A 17402-nucleotide genomic window follows, 5' to 3' on the forward strand; every position below is an offset into this window, starting at 1 on the left:
TGTCTATTGATAGTAACTTGGCCACCCATCACCCGAGTGAGGGATCTCAGCTCTTTCTTCCCCAGACCTCTGACCGGTCAGTGTTATCTTTCCCGCTAGCTGCTCTTGTATGTTTTCTCCTCCCCGGCCCCCAATGTTTCTTTTGCTCTAAAGTTTACTCAGCACCCTCCCTGCATCTGACCTCGCCCCACCTCACCATCCTTCATCTGCTGCTGAATCTCTCGTATTCAAATGTGAACGCACTTCCCTGCTGGAAACCCTCCTGGGGTCCCACTGCCTCGAGGCCTTGCACACCGGGGCCTCTGTCCACACCGTCTGCCTGCCTTCCTCCCCTTGAATCTCATGATCTCGACGTATTGGCTCTCCTGTGGTTGTCCAACATACCAAGCCGTTTCACAAACATGGGCCTTCGCTTGACCACATAAGGTGTGTCATGCCCTTCTCCCTGGGTGACTTACATCTCTTCACAACAGCTCAGTCAGCAGCCTGTCCTCAGATCCTGGCCCTTTGCTGGGTTCCAACTAGGCTCACCTCCTCCCTTCCATTCCACAAGCAATGCAGCTCAAATAAACCTAGCAAACCTGTAGTGGATACTTGCTGTACGCCAGACTTTGTGCTGCAGGCTGGGAACACAGAGAAGACGGGTATGGTCCCTGCCCCTAAGGTACACCCAGGCTAACAGTCTACAAGGCCCAGAGGCAGCACAGGGCAGTGGGGATTAATTCTCTCAGAGGGCCCAGGCCTTCTGGAGTCAGTGATGTCAGTGTTAGGTTCGCCAAAGGAAGAACAGGAAGTTGACAGGTGGCTGTGGCAGTGGTGACAGGGGTGGTGGTGAGTACAGGTGACAAATTTCAGTTAGAAAAGCAACATGCACACAGGTGTGGACATGCAAAATAAGGAAGTGTTCAGGTGCCTCTCCTGGGGCTTATCGCCATCGAGTCAATCTCCCAGGACATGAGACCAGGCAGAAAGGTGAGGAACAGGTGGGGAAGTGCCTCGTTTACTAAAGGGTTTACGTTGTATCGCTTTCCTCGCTACAATGTCCGTTTCTTTCCCTTTCCACCTTTCCCACCGAGATCTAGCCACGTGCAATGCGATCCATAAACTCTCCAAAACTATCTCCTTCTTCTAGAATTCTCTTATGAATTGCCATGTCACTGACATATGGGATCATAGATCTGAAAACTTAATTATCCAGATTGTCTATCATTCTCTAATCAGATCATATGAGTTAACTTTTTCTTCTTCTTCTAGACTGTAAGTCCTTTAGGGGCAGAGAGTAGATTTAACATTTTAGCAATATTACAGCACAACTTAGAAAGGTGCTAAAGAAATATTTACTGATTGATTATTGAATAGGTGCATGGAGTAGGGCAGGGTTCACAAGCGTAAGAAGGAGGTAGGGTCATCAACATTTCCCAAATGCCGGTGTGACATGGGCTTTCCCTGACCATCTCATGTAACCTTGGAAAAGGCATGTTTCTCTGTCATTTAACTTGTCCCCATTCATGGCCATTAAAAGCAAAGATAAAGACGGAAACACACATGGCTGTTAACAGAAGTTATCCCCAGAGGGTGGTATTTTTGGTAGCTCTGATCATCTTTTTGCTTAGCTGTATTTTCTAATTTCTAACAAGTGAACATGAATTACTTTAATAATGAAAAGTCTATTTTTTTAAAAAGGCAAATGTCTTGTGTGTCCAATGTGAAAAGATGGCACGTATTTATTAGTGATTGATTAAATCTGTCAGTGTTTTGATCCACAGCAAACAGAAACTTGGGTTTTTCTAAAGCCCTTTGGGGCTTCTGATAAAGCAGGCTTTTTAACTGATGTTTTGAACATATTGGTGAAGGTGTGCAGAACAGTCTCTCCAGGTGGGATTTAATGTAATGCAACAAGAACTGAAGGTTTAATAGAGGATTTCTTTCCTAAGCGTGGGAAGAATCAGGTAATTGTCAATCGTCCTTTGAGTGGAGCATTTAGCTTCTGCTTTGTCCAGAGAGATAAAACAGGTGTTTCCTGAAGACAGCAGTGCCTGACATAGAGAATCAAAGCTCCTCAACAGCAAAACACAGGGATCCTAAGAGCTACATGGGGGCAGCGGTAGTTCACTGGTAGAATTCTCGCCTTCCACGTGGGAGACCTGGGTTTGATTCCCGGCCAATGCACCTCAAGCACAGCCACCACCCATCTGTCATAGAGACCTGTGTGTTGCTATGATGCTGAAGAGGTTTCAGTGGAGCTTTCAGACTAAGACCAGGAAGAAAGGCCTGGCAATCTACTTCCAAAAAGCAGCCAATGAAAACCCTACGGATCACAACAGTCCGATCCACAACCAGTCATGGGGATGGCACAGAACCAGGCAGCATTTTGTTCAGCTGCGCATGGGTCGCAGTGAGTCGGGGGCGACTCTAGGGTTGCTAACAGCAACACCAACAGCAGCAACAACAAACGATGCAGATCCCGTCTGCCAGCAGTGGCTGCGGCTCTTCAGCGGCTTCTCTCACTGCCTTTTGTCCCCAGAGGACTCGAGTCTCTCCCTCTGGCTGAAGCGCAGCCAACAGATCAGCTGCTGGGATGAGGCCTGCACCATGAGCTACTCAGCCGGGAGCAAAAAACAAGCGTGAATTCAAGCATTTCAGCAAGCTTGACTCCTGCTTTGTAAGAGCAGGGGAGACAATTCAGAAAGAAAGTGAACCAGTTAAAGAAGCAGAGTTTAAAGGATGTCTGAGCAGGAAAAGAACCCAGTCTTGGGAAGGGGCATTACAGAATGAAACGCTGACAGGCTGGGCTTCAGCTCCTTCTCCCGCACCAGGCTGCCTGCGCGGTAGGCGGAGGTAACACCAAGCCACGTGTGTGGTTTCTCTGCACACACAAGTGCAGAGTAACCTGACGCTCATTCGGTGACTCTCACTCACGAGGCAATCGGTTTTCAAGACCTGATGCTTTTCCTGGGCTGGAGGACGGTGGGGGGCAAGGAATGGTCCTGTGCCAGAGAAGGTCTTTTCCTTTCTTTGCCTGGGGTGTGTTTAGGTGGGGAACTCATTTCTCCTGAGACTTTTCCTTCGACTAGAGGTCACGTCCTAGCTATTCTGCCTCTCTGAATTCAGTAAGGTGCTCTTGGCTTTAGTTTGCCATTTATTTGACATAGGCTGTGGTTTGCCAGAAGATAGGGCCACACAGTGGGTATTTTAGAGCACCCTGAGGGGGCTGTTAGAACAGATTAACCATAGAGGCTGTTGTATAGTAGGTATCTGAAACATACAGCGTGAAAAAAGCTTTCTCTGGGGACCCAATCAGACTGTTGCACTGATGATATTCAGGGGTTTGATAGGTAATGGATGGAGCAGCCAGCCAGCTCTGGCAATGTCTCTTCTGGATCAGTGGTTCTCAAACTTTACTGTATAATTACTTGGAGAGCTTTTAAAAATCATGATTCCAGAAAACTCTCCATACCAAATTAAATCAGAATCTTTGGGTGTGGGGCCCAGGCATTAGTGTATATTTTTGAAACTCTCCATATTATTCCAGTAAGCAGACCCGTCTGAGAACCACTGGTGGCTGTAGAAATATACTGCCCATAAAGTAGCCACTAGCCTCTTGTGCTAATTTAAATTTAGATTAATTAAAATGAAGTGACACTTAAAATTGAGTTCCTCAGTTGCACTAGCCAAATGTTAAGTGCTCAGTAGCCACACCTGACTGATGGCTACCATATTGGACAGCCCAGGTTATAGAACATTCCTACTCCTGCAGAAATTTCTATTGGACAACTCTGCTCGAGAATCTAGCATTCTAGATTTCTGTCCAATTCCTTAGTCTGAAGGAATACTGAATGGCTGCACTGCCAATGAGAATTGTAAGCAAGATATTCGTGGGCATTGCCAGGGTTTTTCCATCTTGACCCCGATCTCTGAAAAGGTCAAGTTATGACTAGAAGGCTAATTAAAATGATTTATTTTATGGCCAAAGCGAAGTCCTTCTTGGGAGAAAGGAATCTGATGTACAAGCCAAAACAGCGGCGTGCTTTCTTGAGTCACAGTTGTGATGATGCTCACGGCTGCCCCAGGATGCCTACTTTCACCCCACTGTCCAGCCCATTAGAAAGGACGGCCTCGGCAGAGGGCACAGATGGGTCTGTGGGCTCAGAAAGGCTCTTAGAGTCCTACAAGTTTATTTCTTTAGATCTCTGGTATTTCACTGTGCAAACAAATCCCGTTTAGAACTATCCATTCTCAGCCCCAAATCCTTGAATCTGTGCCGAATGACTAGGCTTGCACCATTGTATTTCAATTCTGTAGATCAGCCTAAAGCAATGTGTCTCCAAAAATAGAAGGTGAGAAGCAGATTTCCTCTCAAGTTCAGTAATGAAAAGTATTAAATGTAGGTCTTTTCTAGAAAAATCTTATATGTAGGTTAGGGCTCTCAGTAAGTTGCCTGACTTCATTACAATGGGCTTAAATTAGGAGTTTAATTTATTTAGGGGTTTAATTATAAAATGTTCCCATAGCAAGACTATAGGATGAACCTTCTCAGGGGAAACACAAAGCTGAGGACTGGTAGTTTATTTGGAAATAGCATAGATTTGATAAAATGACTCCATTTGAATTCACAGAACTAAGTTCACTTCCAGAACTGTTTTTTTTTTTTTTTTTTTGCTGCAGGGATAAGGGACAGCAGAAAAAGATGACAACCAGGGTGGACGCTGATCCCTCTGCACTGCTCTTTAGGGCAGATTCTCGACATTTTGACTTTTTATGGAACTTCCCACTGAGCTTCCTCTTCCCCAAGATGCCCATGTCAATCCCTCACGAGAATTCTATCTGGGCTGAGAGCTCTGAGTACCAATGGAGACACTGGTGTGGTTCTAATAAAACGGCAGTGAGAAAACTCTTCTTCAGGTGTTGGATACTGCATTCGTCCGGGAAAAACAAGAGGCTTTCACAAGCACAAACATCAGCTCTTCAAGAGAGGAAGCTAAGAACCAGGGTCACTATGAGTTGGAATCAACTCAATGGCAACGGATAGGAAGGCCCCCGCTGGATAATCTTTACCCAAGTCGCCTTTCTGTTGTCCTTTTCTACATCCTTCACATGTGCGCGCACACACACGCACACACGCACACACATGCACACACGCACACACGTGCACACATGCACGCACACACACATGCACACACACGGGCACACGCACACATGCACACACTCATGCATGCACACATGCACACACGCACATGCACACACTCATGCACACAGATGTGCACACGCACACTTCCTTACAGTGGGCCCTTCACAGCTCTTAGAGGTGCTATCTAAGTGTTCTTTGAACTGTTGTCGTTTGGAAAATTCTGAAACTTTTCTAATATTGAAGTATTCATTTATGTCCTTTTGCATATTAATCACCGTAGCAGGTTTAAGAGACGTATAAGACACAGCCCTTTGTTCTTTATATAATCTCAGTCCATCCACGTCCTTTCAGATATGAAAATTTGAGACTTGAGAAAAAGACAAAGGAAAAAAATTACAAGTGACCCATATCTAGACGTAGGAACTCAGTTCTGAAGTCATACCCATTTGCTTCTTGATCTTTAGGAGGAAGATGACAGTTTTTTGTTTTTCTTTTTTTCCACGGAAACTTCAGGGCTGACTCTGCAGGCAACTGGTGTTTCATATTGTAAGAGCTCATCTATAACTCTTGGTGGAAGTGAACAAAACTGGCGGGGACTTTGTAAGGTAAGCCCCATCTCTGCCACCCACTGGACTTTTGGGCTGGAATCAGATGGGTTTTGTTGTCTAGTGTAAGAATTATCCGATTTACCTCTGAGTTAGCTATGTGATTCTTGGAGCCCAGCATCCTGATGAGTGTATAAAAGGCATCTTGAAGTGGTTTGTGGTAGTTGTCCTTACATTTGCACCTAAAGTTGACTCCCTCTTAAAATTCCTCTAATAATATTATTGTTTTTCTAAGTATCTGGAAGGTAGTGTCTTTGTTTGCTAGGGAGTGCTTCTTTGAAAACATATTAATCAGCATGGTTGTTTATTATTATTTTTATCACAACTGACAGTAGCAATAGAATAGTCTGAACCCAAGTTAGATCCCGGTCCTATTTTTCTGACATTTCTGACATCTCTAGAGCAAGGATGGCCAAATCATCAGGATTTCCTATTCTGATTGATTGGTAGTGGCTGGAGGAAGGATTCTGAGACCTAGCCAGACAGCATCAGGAGAAAGTGCTGTGATCAATTATTGATGTCTGCCTTGATCAAGGTTTGAGGGATGTGGCAGGATGCACACCCAGTATTTCCATTATCTGGGCTGGAGAATTAAGCATGTAGAGGGAGATGGGAAAGGGTGGGCTCCTGTTGACAGGGATCGTGAGAAAGTTATCCTTAATTCCTCAGGCAGAGGAAGAGGCACAGGGGAGGCCTGGGAAGCCCAACTGGCCACATGTGTAAGGTGAAGTGGAGTGGAACAGCTAGCCAGTGAACTAGGAGTCTGCATAAGAAGAGACAAGGATAGGGCGGCTGTGAGGAACACGAGAGCTGCCCACAGGGAACCAGGGAGCGAGAGGAGCCAAGGATAACCATGTGATCTTGGTTTTGGCTGACCAAGGGGCGCTGGTGTTAGTTTATAGACGGTTTTATTCTTCTCTTTCTCTTCTAAAGAAAGTGCTAGTTACGCCGCTGTTGTTGCTGATGTTGAGTGCTGTCGAGTTGATTCTGACTCATGGCAACCCCAGGTGGCAGAGTAGAACTGCCCCATAGGGTTTTCCTGGCTGTAATCTTTAAACTATTTAATGAATAACACGTACGGATGAATGGAATCAGGAGGAAGAGCTCGTTTTGAGGGAAAGAGGGAAAGTTTTAATTTAGACATTCTGAGTTTTGGGTGTCGGTAGAGCCTCTCTAGAGGTTTGTGTACAGGTCAGATGTAGCTCCCCAGTCCCCGGCAAGCCCGCCTACGCACCACTTTCCCTATAGCTGATCTAAGATGCTCCTCCAGGAAACCAGGCCACTGGTCTTCAGCTGTCTAGAACAATTACCATTTATAGAGGACTGCATCAGTAGCCCTGGTAGCACAGAGGTTAAGCGCTTAGCTGCTAACTGAAAGGTCAGCGGTTTGAAACCACCAGCTGCTCTGCGGGAGAAAGATGTGGCAGTCAGCCTCCATAAAGATTACAGCCTTGGAAACCCTATGGGGAAGTTCTGCCCTGTCCTGTAGGGTCGCTATGAGTCAGAATAGACTCGTCAGCAACAGGTTAATTCTCAGTAGATCACCAGGCCTTTCTTCCTATGCTGTCTTAGATTGGAAGCTCCACTAAAACCTTTCCACCATGGGTGACCCTACTGGTATTTTAAATACCAGGGCACAGCTTCCCAGCATCACAGCAACACATAAGCCACTCTAGTAGGGCAAACCGACAGACAGATGGTGGATGTGCACAGGACATAACTTTTATCTTGGCCAACTAATGGTGGTGAACATCTTGGTGGTGGAGTTGTTTAGAATGAAATGTCACTTCACCTACCTACCTGCCCATCCTCCTTCCACAGAGCTGCTGAGCCCACGATTACTGTGAGGTGGATGCTTGCCATGCATGCTACCAACGGCCCAGTGGGCAGAAACCTGTGCTTCCAAATAGCTACGTACCTGTTACCTATTGCTGTCGAGTCAACTCTGACTCATAGCCACACTGTAGGACAGAGTAGAACTGCCCCATAGGGTTTCCAAGGCTGTAAATCTTTACAGAAGCAGACTGTCACATCTTTCTCCTGAGGAGCAGCTGGAGGGTTCAATTCGCCCACCTGTAGGTTAGTAGCTGAGCACTTAACCACTGTGCCACCAGGGCTCCTCAAATATCTGTATAACTAGATCAAATTACATCCAGAGCTAGGCTGTGATGCTCTGATGCTGTTTACATTTATTTTTCATTGACTCTGAGTTGCTAACATTTTAGATCAGTAATAACGAAGCCCAATCTGTGGCACTGAGCTTTATGAGTGGTGGGATGAGATCAGTGTTTCACCAAGTTCTGATGTTTGTTTTTATGACTTCTGGCAAGTTGGAGTCATCAAGATTTATTAGCAGAAAAGGGAAAAATTACTCTTGTTTTACTATGTTTGATGTATACTGAGGTGAAAGTAGACATTTGTCAAGACCTATGTTCCTTTTTGAATAAAAACTTCCCAGGCTTTGCGTTGGGAGGCATTGGTGGTTCACTGGTAGAATTCTTGCCTACCATGCAGAAGACCCAGGTTCAATTCCTGGCCAGTGCACCTAAGGGGCAGCCGCGTGGAGGCTTGCGTGTTGCTATGATGCTGAACAGGTTTCAGCAGAGCTTCCAGACTAAGACAGACTGGGAAGAAAGGTCTGGTGATCACCGTAATCTGCTTTCAGAAGTAGGGTTCATGTAAACCCTGCGGATCACAACAGTCTGGTCCCATGGTGCATGCGGTCGCCATGAGTTGGGGACTGACTTGACGGTGGCCAGCCACAACGGCCGACCTTGTCTTAACCTTGCATTGGCTGGGTGTGCAGTGCACTCCACAGCCCTCACTGCCGCAATGGACCAGACCTTCTTGGCTCTGGGCCACAGAGCTTGCCTTGCTCCCAGGTCTGAGTGTCTCTGGCAGTGACCACCGTCACAAAGCAGTGGTTGTTGCCCCCACAGACCCAAGAATCCCACGTGATGCTGGCTGACAAGGGGGTAGGCTACATCCGCCCACCACCTGGACTGGACTCCCAGATGCTCCAGCTTCCCAGGTGTCGCCTGGAGGTAACAATCTGGAAGTACAGGGGGACCTTTGATCAATGAGAGATAAAGGCGGGAGGGGCCAGCAGGTGAGTTGTTCACCTTTGTTCCAGAGTGTTCTTTTTCACTCTCCCTCCCACTTCGGTGCTCTTTTTTTTTTGCTTTAGGTGAAAATTTACAGAGCAATTAATTTATCCTCCAACATTCATACACAAATTGTTTTGTGACATTGATTGCAATCCCCGCGATGGGTCAACACTCTCCCCTTCCCCACCCAGGTTTCCCCAATTCCATCTGTCCATTTTTCCTGTCCCTTCCTGCTTTCTCGTCTTTGCTCACACTTTTTATTGTGTCTTAATTCTACATTTGACAATTCAAAATATGAGTGCTTTACACTTAATCAATTCTTAAACCAATGACATTTTTATAAAGCATGAAATTAAGAAAGAGGATTAGACAGGAAGCCAAACTATACTCTGTAATTAAAAAGAAACGGTATTACTCACACATTAACTGATTCTAGTTAACGTGTTTTGCATAAAGAAAACCAACAACTAAATTCCAGTTGCAGCCTTTCCTTCCACTACTCAGTGCTCCTTTCTGGGGGCATTGGTGATTTCTAACCAGGATAGGTTGGACTTAAACCTGGGCTTAAACTCTGACTCTGCTGTTCAAACGTTCTGTGACCTTGTTTTCTTATGTGACTTGGTTTCTTGGTTGCTCGTTTGTTACAGAGATCGTTCTTTCTCAAACACACGTGATGGTAGTTTGGCGAGAAAAATGACATCATGGCTAAATATGACCGTGACCGTTTCCCAAGGCACCACGGGTGCAGGGATTTTAGCATCGACAGTAAGAGAGTGGTTGATACTAACGATAACACTGATCGAACCAGCCGCTCACTGAACATGGCTGACTTTTTTTGTAAACTGGTGAGAGCAGGGTTTCTCAGCCTGAGCCCTGTTAACATTTTGGGTCGGGTTATTCTTTGCTGTTGGGGGGCTGTTTTTACACCATAGGATGTCAGCAGCACTAGGTGCTGGTCACACTCCCCCACCCCCAATGTAACAACCAAAAACGTCTTCAGACATTGCCCGGTGTCCCCCGCTGGACAAAAGCCCTCCCGGGTGAGAACCACTGGGTTAGAGCGTGTCCAATCCAGCTACAGTCTTTTTCCCTTGTAGGAATGTTTTGACAAAACTTAAAAAGCAAACATGATAGATAACCACATAAACAGCAAAGAGGGCAGATGCAGCTGATGTACACAACCGGGCATTTGCCAGTGCTTACACAGAGCTGAAGGAGTCTCGGGTGGCTCAAGTGGTTAAGCGCTTGGCTATTAACTGAAAGGTTGGCAGTTCAAATCCACCCAGCGGGGCCTCGGAAGAAAGCCCTGGCAAACTACCTCCAAAAGGTCACAGCCAGTGAAACCAGTAAGGAGCACAGTTCTACTCTCAAACACACAAGTTAGCCTGAGTCTGAATCAACTCGATGGCAACTTTTTTTTTTTTTAATACATAGCGGCAGAGTTATACATAGACAGCTACAGCCAGTGGCAGACAGTCCACACTAAAAGGACAGACAAATGTGGAGACAGGACCGGCCAGCAGACTCCGCTCCAGAAGCCCCCTCTGGATCAGAATGCACAAGCGAGCAATGACTGAGAAGCGATTTACGACCCCAACGCTATTTGTCCACACACATCAGGTGAAGTTTGAGGCAGACAGACACAAGCTGCCGTGTTCCTGTTTCCTCTGTGTATTCGTTTGTGACAACCAGTTAGAACTCAGCCTTTCTGTTTCTTAACAAGAGCACTCTGTCATTTCCCGAAAATGTTTTAAATTAGCCTAAAACTTGGCTAAATTTAGCTTTTATAGGAGGAAGAATAAAACATAATTAACTGTTTAAAGAAGAAAACAGAAACCACATGAAGGAATGAGACTCACTGGCGAGAAATCTAACAGTAGTGCTTGGTAGCTAACCCATCTCCTGTGGAACAGATGTCTGCAGATTTAAGCGGAAACAGGTCCGGCACCAGCGTGGAAGACATTTGGGACAAAAAGGCGGTAACTGCGTAAAATGTGTGAGTGGTACAGGTGCGGCATTCGCCTCTCTAACTGCCTGGAGATGGGAATCACCAGGACACAGGAGTGGTCGGTCGGCGTGGCTAGAAATCCTGACAGGTAGGGGCTTGGCGGGGTCCCAGCTGGCTGGCGCGGGGGGGCCGTCTGCACGCTGATCATTGCCGGTCAGGATGGAAAAACAGGCGCTTTGTTTTAAGGCACTTGAAGTAACAGTCGCTGGTTTTAGCAGAATGTCTACCATCTTCTGCAATTTCTGTGTAAATACTGGAGAGTCGAGAAGAACTGTTTTCTCTCTTCAGGCTCCTCTACATGGCAGTTCAGTGGGAAAAGGGGTTAATTTGATTTAAAAACTAAAAATGATTTTCTATTTGGCTTAACAAACATAAAGTATTGAAATAAAATTCTGTGTAGAACAAAGAGAGACAAAAGCTTCTCCCGTGCACCGGTGTGGGCATGCCGTGCCTCCGACTGAGCACGGACGGAGGGCTGGGCGGAGCTGGCAAGACGGTGCACAGAGGGGCCCCATCTCTGTCAGCTAATAAAGACTCACTGACTCAAAGGCCAAGTGAGCGTTTATTCTGCGGGACGGACTAATGCGACATTCGCTCTTTAATGCTGTCTTTTGTTCATATCCAAACAACTATGGTTATGATTATTGCTGTTGTTACGCCAATATTTTAAAAACACAGACGGATCTGGTGAAACACCTCTGTAGCTTTGGGGCCGTTAGCCAAAAAAAGTGCAATGATCTATTATTGGGTGCAGTGCCTCTGGTGACTCACAGAGGGGCTGGGGATAATGACTGGGAAATCATCCAGGTCACTTAATTGGCGAGTTGTGTCTTTATTCCTCAACGTCCACATTTTATCTCCTATGCAAGACCCATGTTATCTGTGGTGTTAATGAGTCAAAGAAACGACCCACCAGCACCTTGCAAGATCATCTCACTGCGTCAGTTTGCGACGAGTCGGCCTGGACTCATCGCTGGTGCCCGTAGGTCTAACGGAACGAAACGTTGCCCCGTCCTGCGCCATCTTCATGACTGTGGGTAGGCTTGAGTCCGTTGTTGTGGCTGTTGAGTCAACCATCTCATTAAAGGATCTCTCTCCTCTTCACTGACCCTCTGCTTTACCTCACCTACCCTTTACTTTATCTTATTAATGATGACTTTTTATCTGAGGTCACCCTAAATATTCAAGGAGTGGTTATCTTCAGTTGGGAAAGATTTGAAAAATTGGATTAAAACACTTCCTAATGTTCAGTGTGGGAGGTGCTAGGATTCACCTTTTGTGTTATATGGGATTCCATGACGCGATGCAGTTTCATACTGGGACACCGAAAAGAAAACAAATGCCCTTGTTCTGTGGGCAGGGGACTGGGAAGGGAGAATCCCTCACTGCCTAAGCGATCCTACGTTTCATCCACATTTTCTGAGTTTTTCAATAGAAAATGCCAGAGGAGTTTGTGCTTTCTTTTTCTAGAGCCACTTTCTCTTTAACTCATGGATTTAATCGTCACACGAAAGGTCTCAGTGCCTCCAAGAAGGTAGAAGTTTGCCATCTCTTCTTTTACACCTTCTCCCTAAAGAGGCCAGCCCTTAGTACGGGAGCCAGGAAGGGTTCCAACTACTGCAGGCTGCTCTGCCTTTCAAATGTGCTGAGTGCTAATTTATGGCCTCTTGTGATTTCATTTTGATTAACTGCAGCAATTCACAAATCATGAGTTACAATATTCAATGAAAACACCCAACATTATCAAGAAAAGATTGAGATATTAATGTCTATATTTATTATATGTGCTTTTCTTGAATCAGCCTCATGCCAATTATGTTCCTGGGGAATTAAAGCTGAGTCCTTGGGTGGTAGAAATGGTGAACGCACTCAGCTACTAACCAGAAGTCTGGAGGTTTGAGTTCACCTAAAGGCACCGTGGAAGAAAGGCCTGGCAATCTACTTCCAAAAAATCAGCCACTGAGAACCCTGTGAAGCACAGTTCTACTCTGACACACGGCGGCAGCCATCGGTTGGGCAGGACTTGATGACGACTGGTTTTTTAACTTCTTTTATATGAAGTCGGTGAGTCCTCTCTCAGAGCTTAATGTTCAAACAACTATCCCATCTCTAATTTAGGGCTAAGTTAGTTCTCACTTCTTGTTGTTGTTGAGTCAATTCTGACTCATGGTGGGCCCGTGTGTGCAGAGTTAAAACGGGCTGTGGCCTTTCGGAAGCAGATCGTCAGACGTTTCTTTCGAGGTGCCTCTGGGTGGGTTCAAACTGCCAACCTTTCATCTGGTATTCGAGCACTTAACCATTTGTGCTACCCAGGGACTCCTTAGCTCTCACTAGAATGAAAACATTGGAGCGATGTTCTTCTATCTCACACTTAGATAAACTCTCTTCATCTGGCGTCTTACTCGGAGTCTTGCGCGGGCAAGTTTCATTTCCTAGTTCCTCCCGCTCTTTTCCCTGTTTCACATTTGCTCTCCTTTTTTTTTCTTCTTGGATCTCAATGCTCTCCTATATGTGGGGCTCTTTCTGATCTGCCAAGTGCCACATCTGCCGAAATGCCGAGCACACGTTGTTTAAAAATCGGGACGGAAAGTTGGACCCGCACCGAAATCTCTGTAACAAATGCTATTCTCGTTCTTCTCCGCACTTTTTTGTGCTTAATATTATAATTTGTGATACTTCCTCAGTGTGTCTTTTCCTGAAGATAGAGCCCTGGTGGCGCAGTGGTTAAGAGCTCGGCTGCCAACCAGAAGGTTGGCAGTTTGAATCCCTGGAAACCCCACGCGGCAATTCTACACCGTCCTGTAGGGTCGCTGCGTCGGAACTGACTCAACGGCAACGGGTTTGGGTCTGGTTTGGAAGATAGAGTAGCAAAAAGGAAAAACCTTCAGAGAATAACTTAGTCAGCATGTTCCTGAGAACGATTCCGAGGCTAAGGAAAAGTCTTGGTTTTTGTTGCTCATCTGGCAAAGCGTTGGGACCAGGGACTTAAGTCTTCCACTAGCAAAAAACATTTCAGGTGAAGATCATATACACCACCATGTTTCTAGATGCAGGTTCTTATGTAAAGGTGACTTTCATATCTTTAAATATTTTCTTCACAAAACTTTTACAGATGACAGTAATGAACAAATCAGAAGATTAATCAATTGGAGAAACTTAATGGATTTAATGGTGGGTTTTCCATAAAAAAAATCCCAGGGAAGAAAAAAATAAATCAAGAATCATAATTCAATGCTCAACAGATATGCTTTCTTATTCTGAGGGCTGCTCCTGCAGACAACATCGTCAATGCACAAATATTATAATTTTTACAGCCGTTGTTGTTGTTAGGTGCCGTCGAGTCAGTTCCAACTCATAGCGACCCAATGTACAGCAGAATGAAATGCTGCCCGGTCCTGTGCCACACTCACGGTTGTTGTTATGTTTGACCCACTGTTGCAGCCACTGTGTCAATCCATCTCCTTGAGGGTCTTCCTCTTTTTCACTGACCCTCTACTTTACCGAACATGATGTTTTTCTGCAGGGACTGGTCCCTCCTGATAACATGTCCAAAACACATGAGACAAAGTCTTGCTATCCTGGCTTCTAAGGAGCATTCTGGCTGTACGTCTTCCAAGACAGATTTGTTTATTCTTCTGGCAGTTCATGGTATATTCAGTATTTTTGGCCAACACCACAATTCAAAAGTGTCAATTCTTCTTCCATCTTCTTTATTCATTGTCCAGCCTTAACATGCATATGAAGCGAGTTGAAAATACCACGGTTTGGGTCAGGCACACCTTAGTCCTCAAGGTGATATCTTTGCTTCTTAACACTTTAAAAAGGTCTTTTGCAGCAGATTTGCCCAATGCAATGTGTCTTCTGATTCCTTGACTGTTGCTTCCATGGGTGTTGATTGTGGATCCAAGTAAAATGAAATCCTTGATAACTCCAATCTTTTCTCTGTTTACCATTGGTCCAGCTGTGACGACTTTTGTTCTCTTTATATTGAGGTATAATCCACACTGAAGGTTGTGGTGTTTGACCTTCACCAGTAAGTGCTTCAAGTCTTCTTCACTTTCGGCAACGAAGGTTGTGCCATCTGCATATCGCAGTTGTTTACCATTGGTCCAGCTGTGACGACTTTTGTTCTCTTTATATTGAGGTATAATCCACACTGAAGGTTGTGGTGTTCGATCTTCACCAGTAAGTGCTTCAAGTCTTCTTCACTTTCAGCAACGAAGGTTGTGTCATCTGCATATCGCAGTTGTTTATCGGTCCTCCTCCAATCCCGATGCCGCGCGCGTTCTTCTTCATATAGTCCAGCTTCTCGGATTATTTGCTCAGCATACAGATTGAATAAGTATTTTTATAGCAGAAATGGTCATTCTGTTGGGTTACCAATTGCTATGGCATTAGTTTGCTTAAACAGCTTCTATCCACGCTTACGCACTGCTTAAACAGACTTGGAATTCTTCCACTGGAGAAGAACAGAATGACTACCTATTCAAGGCAGAAAACACGTACCAGATAGTTCACCCAGGTAAGTCAAAGTATACCTGCCACGTCAGAATGAGAGAAGAAACATGGGCCCACTAGTATTAGCCTCGAGCCCCAGTCTGAATCTAGCACTTTAGGCAAACCCCAGCACTGGGCCTCAGGGTCCAGCCTCCCACCGAGGTGGGGAGTGTGACAGCCTAGAATCTTCCCCCACGACACAAGCTAAACAGTTGCTCTCCAGTGATCATAGTGACCCCATGTGTGTCAGAGTAGAACTGTGCTCCACAGGGTTTTCAGTGGCCGATATTTCAAAAATAGACTGTCAGGCCTTTCGTCCAAGGTGCCCCTGGGTGGACTTGAACCTCCAACCTTTCAGTTGATAGCTGAACACGTTAATTGTTTGTTCACACAGAGACTAAAACAAGGTCTAGCTAGAGAGTGCCTAAAACTTTCTACGTAGAGAGGCTAAATACGGCTGCAAAAACAACAGCCTGTGGAAGCGGAGCTGCAGGCGTTAGTGGGGATTCTCGACTCCAACCAGCGTCTGCATGGGTGGGTTTGAAAACTCTGGAACACGGGGCGCGAGAGCTTCAGCATTTCCAACTCTGTGATCTTTGCCTAACTTGTTTCTGGGTATTTTTTTCCTCCTCCCAGACAAGACCTTTCAGGTGAACCCAACAATTGAGCAACATCTAACCAAGTGTACCTCGCCCTTCATATTTTCTTTTGTTTTTAATTTAGGGGGGAATCAACAGCCGTCACCCATTTAATGATCTGCAATGAAGAGACCAGAACGCTCCAGCCTTCTGACTTTTCCGGATTCCTTTCGGTGTTCAAAAAAAAAAAAAAGTTAATTTCTCCTGGTACAATGTCAACTCCTAGTGCGTGTCCAATGGGTGACACAGATTGAGAAGTTATGTCAGAAAGTGGCCGCCAAGAATCTCGTGGAATGGAGGGTGCTGACAGGGTGGAGAAGCAGTAACGATTTACGAGGCAGGTTAGTAACAGCAGCTTCTACTTAAGCTATAGCCCAGGATTCTGGGGCTGTAAGTAGAGTCCCATGTGGTGTAACAAGTAGTAACTGTTTATTGGTTCTTTAGTGTCCCAGATAAATGCATTTTATGTTAGTCATCAAAATCCAGCGTTTCTCAAGCTAAGTTCTAAATACACAGAAAAATAATAAATAATATACAACACGAATAATTATTCTCATTTTTATAATCAATCCTTTGATAGTGCAATATCCATGTTCTTACACACATGAGTGTGGGTGAATATATATATACGGAGCCCTGGTGGCACAGTGCTTAAGGTGCTTGGCTGCTAACTGAAAGGTCAGCGGTTCAAACCCACTAGCCACTCCTCAGAAGAAAGATGTGGCAGTTTGCTTACGTAAAGATTTACAGCCTTAGATATCCTATGGGGCAGTTCTACCCTGTCCTATAGGGTCAGCTGGAATTCAATTGAAGGCACTGGGTTTGGTTTTATAGCTATATATATATATATATATATACACATATATATATATATACATATATATACATATATATATATACATATATATACATATATATACGTATATATATATACATATATATATACGTATATATATATATGCTTTTATCCCAGAGATAGATTAAAAAGAACAGTTGTGTCCAATATTTTTCTAAGTCCTAAATCAGAGTTGAGGGGAAAAATGAGGTTGGCTGTTGAATTTTTTTCCAGCAACAAGAAGCTTTCGAGCTCCCCAGAAGTCTCACCATTAATCACACCCCATTTAGCCTTGAACTATCCTGCTTTTCAAGTGAAGTAAGATGATGCTTTACTAGAACTTTCATAAGAAAGTGTAGGAACTTTCTGGTGCCTTAAATGCTGATAATTACTAGGTGTCTCTCCCATTGGGCTTGGGAAACTTTGCTTTCTGCTTCTGGCTCCTCTAGAGCATATCTGCTGACTTCAGCTCAAGACTGACCTGCTGTCTTCAGCTCAAGACTGACCTGCTGTCTTCAGCTCAAGCCTGACCTGATGTCTTCAGCTCAAGTCTGACCTGCTGTCTTCAGCTCAAGTCTGACCTG

General features: G+C 45.1%; 1 protein-coding gene and 1 non-coding gene across 3 annotated transcripts in view; one reads left to right on the forward strand and one right to left on the reverse strand.

Moving 5' to 3' along the window:
* RUNX1 (RUNX family transcription factor 1) overlaps positions 1-17402 on the reverse strand; it is a 302485-nt gene that overhangs the window by 156019 nt on the left and 129064 nt on the right. The gene's annotated exons all lie outside the window — the stretch shown is intronic.
* On the forward strand, positions 8207-8277 carry TRNAG-ACC (transfer RNA glycine (anticodon ACC)). The gene has a single exon. It is a non-coding gene; the product is annotated as a tRNA-Gly (tRNA).

The sequence above is a fragment of the Trichechus manatus genome, unplaced genomic scaffold, assembly GCF_000243295.1.
Source record: "Trichechus manatus latirostris isolate Lorelei unplaced genomic scaffold, TriManLat1.0 scaffold00177, whole genome shotgun sequence".
NCBI lineage: Eukaryota > Metazoa > Chordata > Mammalia > Sirenia > Trichechidae > Trichechus > Trichechus manatus.